Raw genomic sequence first — 8145 nt, 5'->3', positions numbered from 1 at the left:
ATGGCTTGAATTTTAAGATTTCAAATTCAGTCCAGTCTTGACAAGCTCTCTCTGTCTCTGGGCTCGATTTTACCAACCAAAAGCAATGGTAAATCTAAGCGATGTGGGTTCTGCGGTGTCTCTGACATATTTTGCAACTGGCAGTGGTGCGAAAAAGGCTGAGCTTTGATTAATAAATAAGTTGTAGGTGTGTTGAGTCTTAACCCAGCACTGGCCATTCTGTCATGTATACTCCCTCTTCGTCCTCTAGGTCACCAGGCTGCTGATTATTACGCAAGACTCGGTGGGCTCGGCAGGCTCCCATGCCACAGCTGGCTCGCCAGGCTCCGGTGCTTCAGGCTGCTCGTCAGGTTCCTGTGCCTTGGTGGAGGCGACTGGTCCGCTCCTCAACCCCGAGATTGTCCCTTTGGTTGGCGTCCTGCGGCTGGAGTCATGCTTTGGAGAGGGGGTACTGTTTCGTCTGCTCCTTCGTTGTTCTAGGTCGCCGGGCTCCCGCGCCCCAGCTAGCTCGACAGGTTCCCGCACATCAGCAGAGGTGACCGGTCCGCTCCTGATCCCCAGGATTGTCCCTTTTGTCAGCGTCCTGCATCTGGAGCTCCCGCACATCAGCAGAGGTGACCGGTCCGCTCCTGATCCCCAGGATTGTCCCTTTTGTCAGCGTCCTGCATCTGGAGCTCCGCGTCAGGGAGGGGGTACTGTCATGTATACTCCCTCTCCGGCCTCTATGTCACCAGGCTGCTGATTATTACGCACACCTGTCCCTATCGACACATGCACCAGCACTTCATAACACTCACCTGGACTCCCATCACCGCCTTGATTATCTTCCCTATATCTGTCACTCCCCTTGGTTCATTCCTCAGGTGTTATTGACTCTGTTCCATGTCAGTGCGCTATTTGTGTTCCTTGTTTTCTGTTACGTTTATTTACTAAACACTCACTCCCTGTACTTGCTTCCCGACTCTCAGCGCATTCGTTATACAATCAGAACATGCTCCATAGCTAAATATGTGGTTATTTCAAGTTGTGCATTTACAGAATTTTATGTATTGCCTTGGTATCAACTTAAATCCCAATCTTAGTCCATGTATATGTTTCAAAATGTTTTAAGCAGACCACCATAGTCCCTGTGCCCAAGAACACCAAGGTAACCTACCTAAATGACTACCGACCCATAGCACTCACGTCTATAGCCATGAATTGAAAGGCTTGTCATGGCTCACATCAACACCATTATCCCAGAAACCCCAGACCCACTCCAATTACCATACCGCCCAAACAGATCCACAGATGACACAATCTCTATTGCACTCCACAATGCCCTTTCCCACCTGGACAAACGAACACCCACGTGAGAATGCTATTTATTGACTACAGTTCAGCGTTCAGCCCTCAAAGCTCGTCACTAAGCTAAGGACCCTGGGACACCTCCCTCTGCAACTGGATCCTGGACTTCCTGATGTGCTGCCCCCAGGTGGTGAGGGTAGTCTCGTGGAAATTCTTACACAAGGACAATAAAAGTCCATCTTAAATTAATCATTGTTTATTGTCAGCGCGCTGGAGAGGTTCCAACTGAGTGCACCATAGTACAAATGTCAATCAGGAGCTCTGCCTGGACAGTTCCAGCAGTTGTCTAATATTTATTTATATGTACATATTCTTATTCATTCCCTTTAGATTTGTATGTATTATGTAGTTGTTGGGGAATTGTTAAATTACTTGCTAGATATTACTGTACTGTTGGAACTAGAAGCACAAGGATTCCACTACACTCGAATTTAACATCTGCTAACCATGTGTATGTGACCAATAAAATTTGATTTGATTTGATATATACGGCTATACACAGACAAGTTATATTTGCATGATTTAGTATAATTAATTAATAATTACCATTTTGTTTCATCCATGTGACAGACTAATACTGGTTCATAACATGTGACAGACCAATACCTCATGAGGCTTCTTCTCTCTAAGCTGAGACGTTGAAATGGAGATATCTTTGTTCATTCTCAAAACAAGGTCTGGGCGTACTGACAAATTGCAGCTACTAACAGTGAGGATTCGTTAAATCAGTCACTTGCATGTACACAGAAATTGATTATTAGAACAGCACATGAATAGAATAAACGAGATAAGAGAAAAGCACAAACATTAAAATTCCCTTAAAATTCCCTTACTGTAGGTAACCTGTTGAATCTATGGGGGCGCTATTTCATTATTGGATAAAAAAACGTGCCTGTTTTAAGCGCAAAATTTTGTCACGAAAAGATGCTTGACTATGCATATAATTGACAGCTTTGGAAAGAAAACAGTTCCAAAACTGCAAAGATATTATCTGTGAGTGCCACAGAACTCAGCTACAGGCGAAACCTAGATGAAACTTCAAACAGGAAATGAGCAGAATTTCTGAAGCTCTGTTTTCCAATGTCTCCTTATATGGCTGTGAATGCACCAGGAACGAGCCTGCGCTTTCTGTCGTTTCTTCAAGATGTCTGCAGCATTGTGACGTATTTGTAGGCATATCATTGGAAGATTGGCCATAAGAGACTACATTTTCCAGGGGTCCGCCCGGTGTCCTTTGTCTAAATTGGTGAGTAATCTTCAGTTGCAGGCATTTTCTCCTGGGATTCAGGACAGAAAGCACACTTCCACGAACGATATATCATCGAAGAGATATGTGAAAAACACCTTGAGGATTGGTTCTAAACAACGTTTGCCATGTTTCAGTCGATATTATGGAGTTAATTTGGAAAAAAGTTTGGCGTTTTGATGACTGGATTTTCGGGTTTTTTTGGTAGCCAAACGTGACGCACCAAACGGAGCGATTTCTCCTAAACAAATAATCTTTCAGGAAAAACTGAACATTTGCTATCTAACAGAGTCTCCTCATTGAAAACATCTGAAGTTCTTCAAAGGTAAATGATTTTATTTGAATGCTTTTCTGGTTTTTGTGAAAATGTTGCCTGCTGAATGCTAACGCTAATGCTAACGCTAATGCTAACGCTAAATGCTACGCTAGCTAGCTACTGTTACACAAATTATTGTTTTCCTATGGTTGAGAAGCATATTTTGAAAATCTGAGATGACAGTGTTGTTAACAAAAGGCTAAGCTTGAGAGCTAGCATATTTATTTCATTTCATTTGCGATTTTCATGAATAGTTAACGTTGCGTTATGGTAATGAGCTTGAGGCTGTATTCACGATCCCGGATCCGGGATGGCTAAGTGCAACTGGGCTTATAAGTGAGCATTTCACTGTAAGGTGACCTGTTGTTTTCAGCGCATGTGAAAAATACAATTTGATTTGATTTGATTTTGAGTTTGTTAAATAGCTTACAGAAACAAATAACAAAATGTAGACCTATCCCATCTTTTTTTAAATACATTAACTTGTTTGCAGTCCACATTGTTATAAGTAATAGCATAACTTCAATATGGAAATATATACACAGCATTCACACTGATATACTGTAGGTGCTAGGCCTACTATTAATCACATTATGGCTGAGCATGGATATGCTAAATGTTGTCAATAAGCAAGATTAAATTCATTATTGAGAAAGCTTGAAAAGAGTGAATAATTATAATCAAATTCTAAACAAAACGAAAAGACAACTTGTTTTAAAGATGCTATGCTTAACAATTGCTCCCCGTGGGCGTATACTGTACTACTAAAACAATGCAAACTAGGGAGGGTTTTAGGCACATCCAAACTTTTCACTGTAGCTGGACAAAAATCCAATATAAAGAGAAAGGGTGAATGTCCACTCACCGTTAAACAGCTCCCAGGATGTTTTATAAACATATTGGAACAATCTTACAGATCGCAGTAACACTTCTCCAGAAGTTGCATTGTATTCGCGCCATGGACGTTCTCACCATAAAACCAGGATGGTGAATCATTCCAATAAGTTTGGTTTTAATAACATTTTACGAAAACCAAGCAATCTATTTAACAGAACAACAACAAAAATAAATACATGTAAAATGTAATGATATCATGAAATCTCCAGGATAGAAAAGACACAACACATTGTTGTAGAACCAACCTTTATTATAGCAGGGTAAGGCTAGCCTACGGGGGGCTTGGGGTTTGAACATATGAAACGTAAAATAAGCAATTGTGCGCATCACGGCTGGATAGGCTGCGTTTACTTCGTCAAAAGTTGTGCCATAACCAACCACGTTACTGTTGAAATCAGATGTTGGCTGGTCTTAAATACAGTGCTGTGTTTGAGACCACCTAAAGGGATACCGATTCAAGGCCAGGGCAGGGTTCAGACCCAGATCCCCGAGCTTAATGATGAGCTTGGAAGGTTCTATGCTGTTGAATGCTGAGCTCTCGTCAATGAACAACATTCTTACATAGGTATTCCTCTTGTCCAGATGGGAGATAGGGCAGTGTGATGGCGATGGTATCATTTGTGGATATATTGGGGCGGTAAGCAAATTGAATTGAGTCAAGGGTGTCAGGTTAGGTGATATGTTCCTTGACTAGCCTCTCAAAGCAATTCATGATTACCAAATTGAGTGCTAGTCATCTAGTTCAGTTACCTCTGCTTTCTTGGGTACAGGAACAACGTTGGACATCTTGAAACAAGTGGGGACCGCAGACTGGGATAGGGAGAGGTTGAATATGTCCGTAAACATTCCAGCTAGCTGATCTGCGTATGCTCTGAGGATGCGGCTAGGGATGCTGTCTGGGCCGGCAGTCTTGTGAGGGTTACTCAAGTTGACCACGGAGAAGGAAAGTCTGAGGTCTTTGGTAGCGGGCCGCGTCGGTGGCACTGTGTTATCCCCAAAGCGGGCAAAGAAGGTGTTTAGCTTTTCCCGAAGCAAGATGTCAGTGTCCGCGACGCGGCTGGTTTCCCCTTTGTAGTCCATGATTGTCTATAGACCTTGCCACATACGTCTCGTGTCTGAGCTGTTGCATTGCGACTCCACTTTGTCTCTGTGTTGGCTTTTTGCCTGTTTGATTGCCTTATGGAGGGAACAACTACACTGTTTGTATTCGGCCATATTCCCAGTCACCTTGCCATGGTTAACTGTAGTGGTTCACACTTTCAGTTTTGCTCGAATGCTGCCGTCTATCCACAGTTTCTGGTTTGGGTAGGTTTTTATAGTCACAGTGGGTACAACATCTCCTATACTGTACACTTCCTGATGAACTCAGTCACCGTATCCGTGCATTCATCAATGTTATTCTCAGAGGCTACCCGGTACATATCCCAGTCTGTGTGATCAAAACAATCCTGAAGCATGGATTCCGATTGGTTAGACCAGCGTTGAATAGACCTTAGCATGGGTACTTCCTGTTTGAGTTTCTGACTATAGGAAGGGAGGAGCAAGATGATTTGCTGAAGGGAGGGCAGGGGAGGGCCTTGTAGGAATTTTGAAAAGTAGCAGTGGTCCAATGTTTTACTAGTACTACAGTCAATGTGTTGGTAGAACTTCGGTAGTCTACAATATATGTGGCCTCAGGATATGTGGTTCCCAGTTTGCATAAAGTCCAGTGTAGTTCTCTGAGGGCCATCGTAATATCAGCTTGAGGGGGAAAATTCACGGCTGTGATTATAACCGAAGTGAATTCTCTTGGGAGGTAATAGAGTCGGCATTTGATTGTGAAGTATTCTAGGAAAGAACTTGGGTTTCTGTATATTATCACAATCACACCATGAGTGGTTAATCATGAAACATACACGCCTGCCATTTTTCTTTGCAGAGAGTTCTTTATTCCTGTCTGCGCGATGTACTGAGAACCCAAATGTCTGTATGGATGGCGACAGTATATGCCGTGAGAGCCTTGAAACAGAGTATGTTACAATCCCTGATGTCTCTCTGGAAGGAGATCCTTGCCCTGAGCTTGTCTACTTTGTTATCCAGAGACTGAACATTAGCAAATAATATACACGGAAGCGGTGGATGGTGTGCAAGCCTACTGAGTCGGACTAGAAGTCCACTCCAAAAACCTCTTCTCCGCCGGCGGTGTTATGGAGCAGCCACTGGAGTAAGTTCAATTGCCCTGGGGGCTACGAACAAAGGATCCATTCCGGAAAGTCGTATTCTTGGATGTAATGTTGGTGAGTTACCATCGCTCTGATATCCAAAAGTTATTTTCGGCTGTATGTAATAAAACAAAAACATTTCTGGGCTAATAATGACAGACATAACACGTTAAAAAAATTCAAATACTGCAAAGTTGCTTAGGAGCTATAAGCAGAGCTGCCATATCTGTCGGCGCCATTTTACATCAATCTGATTGGGCTGATTGGCTCCCCAGTGGGTGGGCCAATCCATGTCTACGCCCCTGATGCAAACAGGCATGATGACAATTGCACATCACAAATAGCCTAGCCTACTAACCAACACTTCGGACTAAACCTTTTCAATACCTCGTTTGCATACCCATTGTTGCTTTAGTTAGCATTTACTGGTAGATATCATAAGTTGAAACGTCTCTCCTACCAACTACCGATGTCATTCTTCTGAGAGCTGCACACTCTTGCTGCCTGCAGATGATGTTCCTCTGAAACTTGACTATGTGTGAGGCGCGCATGTGAATATATTTCACATACTCTGCGATTGTATGGTCTACTTTGTGCATGATTTCTCTATTGTACTAGATAATTGATAAGTCATATACATCCACTACACTACTTTTATACGTATCAGTCGTGATTTAGGAGTATACGCAATGCCCACTGAAAAGAAAGTGGGTATTCGGCTTATATCTGCATATACTGTAGCCTCCACTACACCATTGGCCCTTTGTTTTACAAAAAGTGCACTCTCCTAAATGGGTGTGCTGGTATTACAGTTGCTGTCGTTTCAGAATCACAAACCTGTCACAAAATGAAGGCCTATTCTGTAGGTTTGTCACTGCGCAAACATGTCTATAAAATATATCATGGCTGTTAAGATACTGTATTAATGTATCTAGAAAGGAGTGTATATATTTGGCATGGCCGAAGCAGTTTTATGGGTTGACTGAATGGAAGCTGATAAAAGGAGTTATTTACTCTGCTAGTCACAGCTAGTCTTGGGAAGAAATGATGAGTCCTCACTGTCCGAGACCGAGTCAAGACCAAGTACAAATGTATCAGACAGGAGACAAGACCTAGACACTTAAATAGTGCTGCTTGAAATTAGCACTTGGGATCACGTTTGTAAGGCCACAACTCAGATATTTCCACCCCTCCCAAGGAGCTGATATAAAAACATTAAATTACCAATCCTTGCATAACAGTTTAAAAATAGCAGCATGCTGGATATAACAGGGAAATTGCCAATGAAAGAACGTTTGACCGTATGTTAGGTGAGAATTATCGGTTAGTTGAATGATTAGAATATTCCGCCCTGAAACATATGATTGTATGGAAGTGATTAGAATGTATAAAATCATAATTAATAAATGTGTAGTTCTAGTCAGAATTAGGGTAAAACAATATGTCTTTATGTTATTATAAACACAGACTGTCTGAGCTTGGTGCCGACCTGACTAGAGATTGGTGGAGAACAGGGAGTACGTGTCAAGAACAAGGTCACAAAGCTCTGGCGACTGGGTAGCAGGACATGTGTGTGCGTCTGTTTGTGTGCATGTGTGTGTGGGTATGTGTGCATGTGCGTCTGTTTGTGTGCATGTGTGTGTGGGTATGTGTGTATGTGCGTCTGTTTGTGTGTGTGTGTGTGTGTGTGTGTGTGTGTGTGTGTGTGTGTGTGTGTGTGTGTGTGTGTGTGTGTGTGTGTGTGTGTGTGTGTGTGTGTGTGTGTGTGTGTGTGTGTGTGTGTGTGTGTGTGTGTGTGTGTGTGTGTGCGTATGGCTGTGTGAATGTGTGGGTGTGAGAAGTCAGTATAAAATGAATGTCTTTGTATTCTTGACTTTAGAACGTTCTCTGAATAAACTGTACTAACCTTTTAAATAAGCTGAGTCTTTGACTAATTATTATTATTCCCATGGTTTTACAAACCTCAGGAATTGGTCAGAGCTATTGATTGATTGTTATTATCATTGGAATTGGAAATTCTCTTATCACCGTAGCGCTGCTTTAAAAAACCCTAGAGTTGATGTCTGCGCCCCCGTTGAATTCTAATTAGCATAATTAAAACAATTTCCATAAAAATCTGTCAGTTTAAACTAGAGATA

The sequence above is a fragment of the Oncorhynchus clarkii genome, chromosome 1 (genome assembly GCF_045791955.1).
Source record: "Oncorhynchus clarkii lewisi isolate Uvic-CL-2024 chromosome 1, UVic_Ocla_1.0, whole genome shotgun sequence".
Taxonomy (NCBI): Eukaryota; Metazoa; Chordata; class Actinopteri; order Salmoniformes; family Salmonidae; genus Oncorhynchus; species Oncorhynchus clarkii.
The sequence above is the reverse complement of the archived record's forward strand: the minus strand, read 5'-3'. Positions refer to the sequence as shown.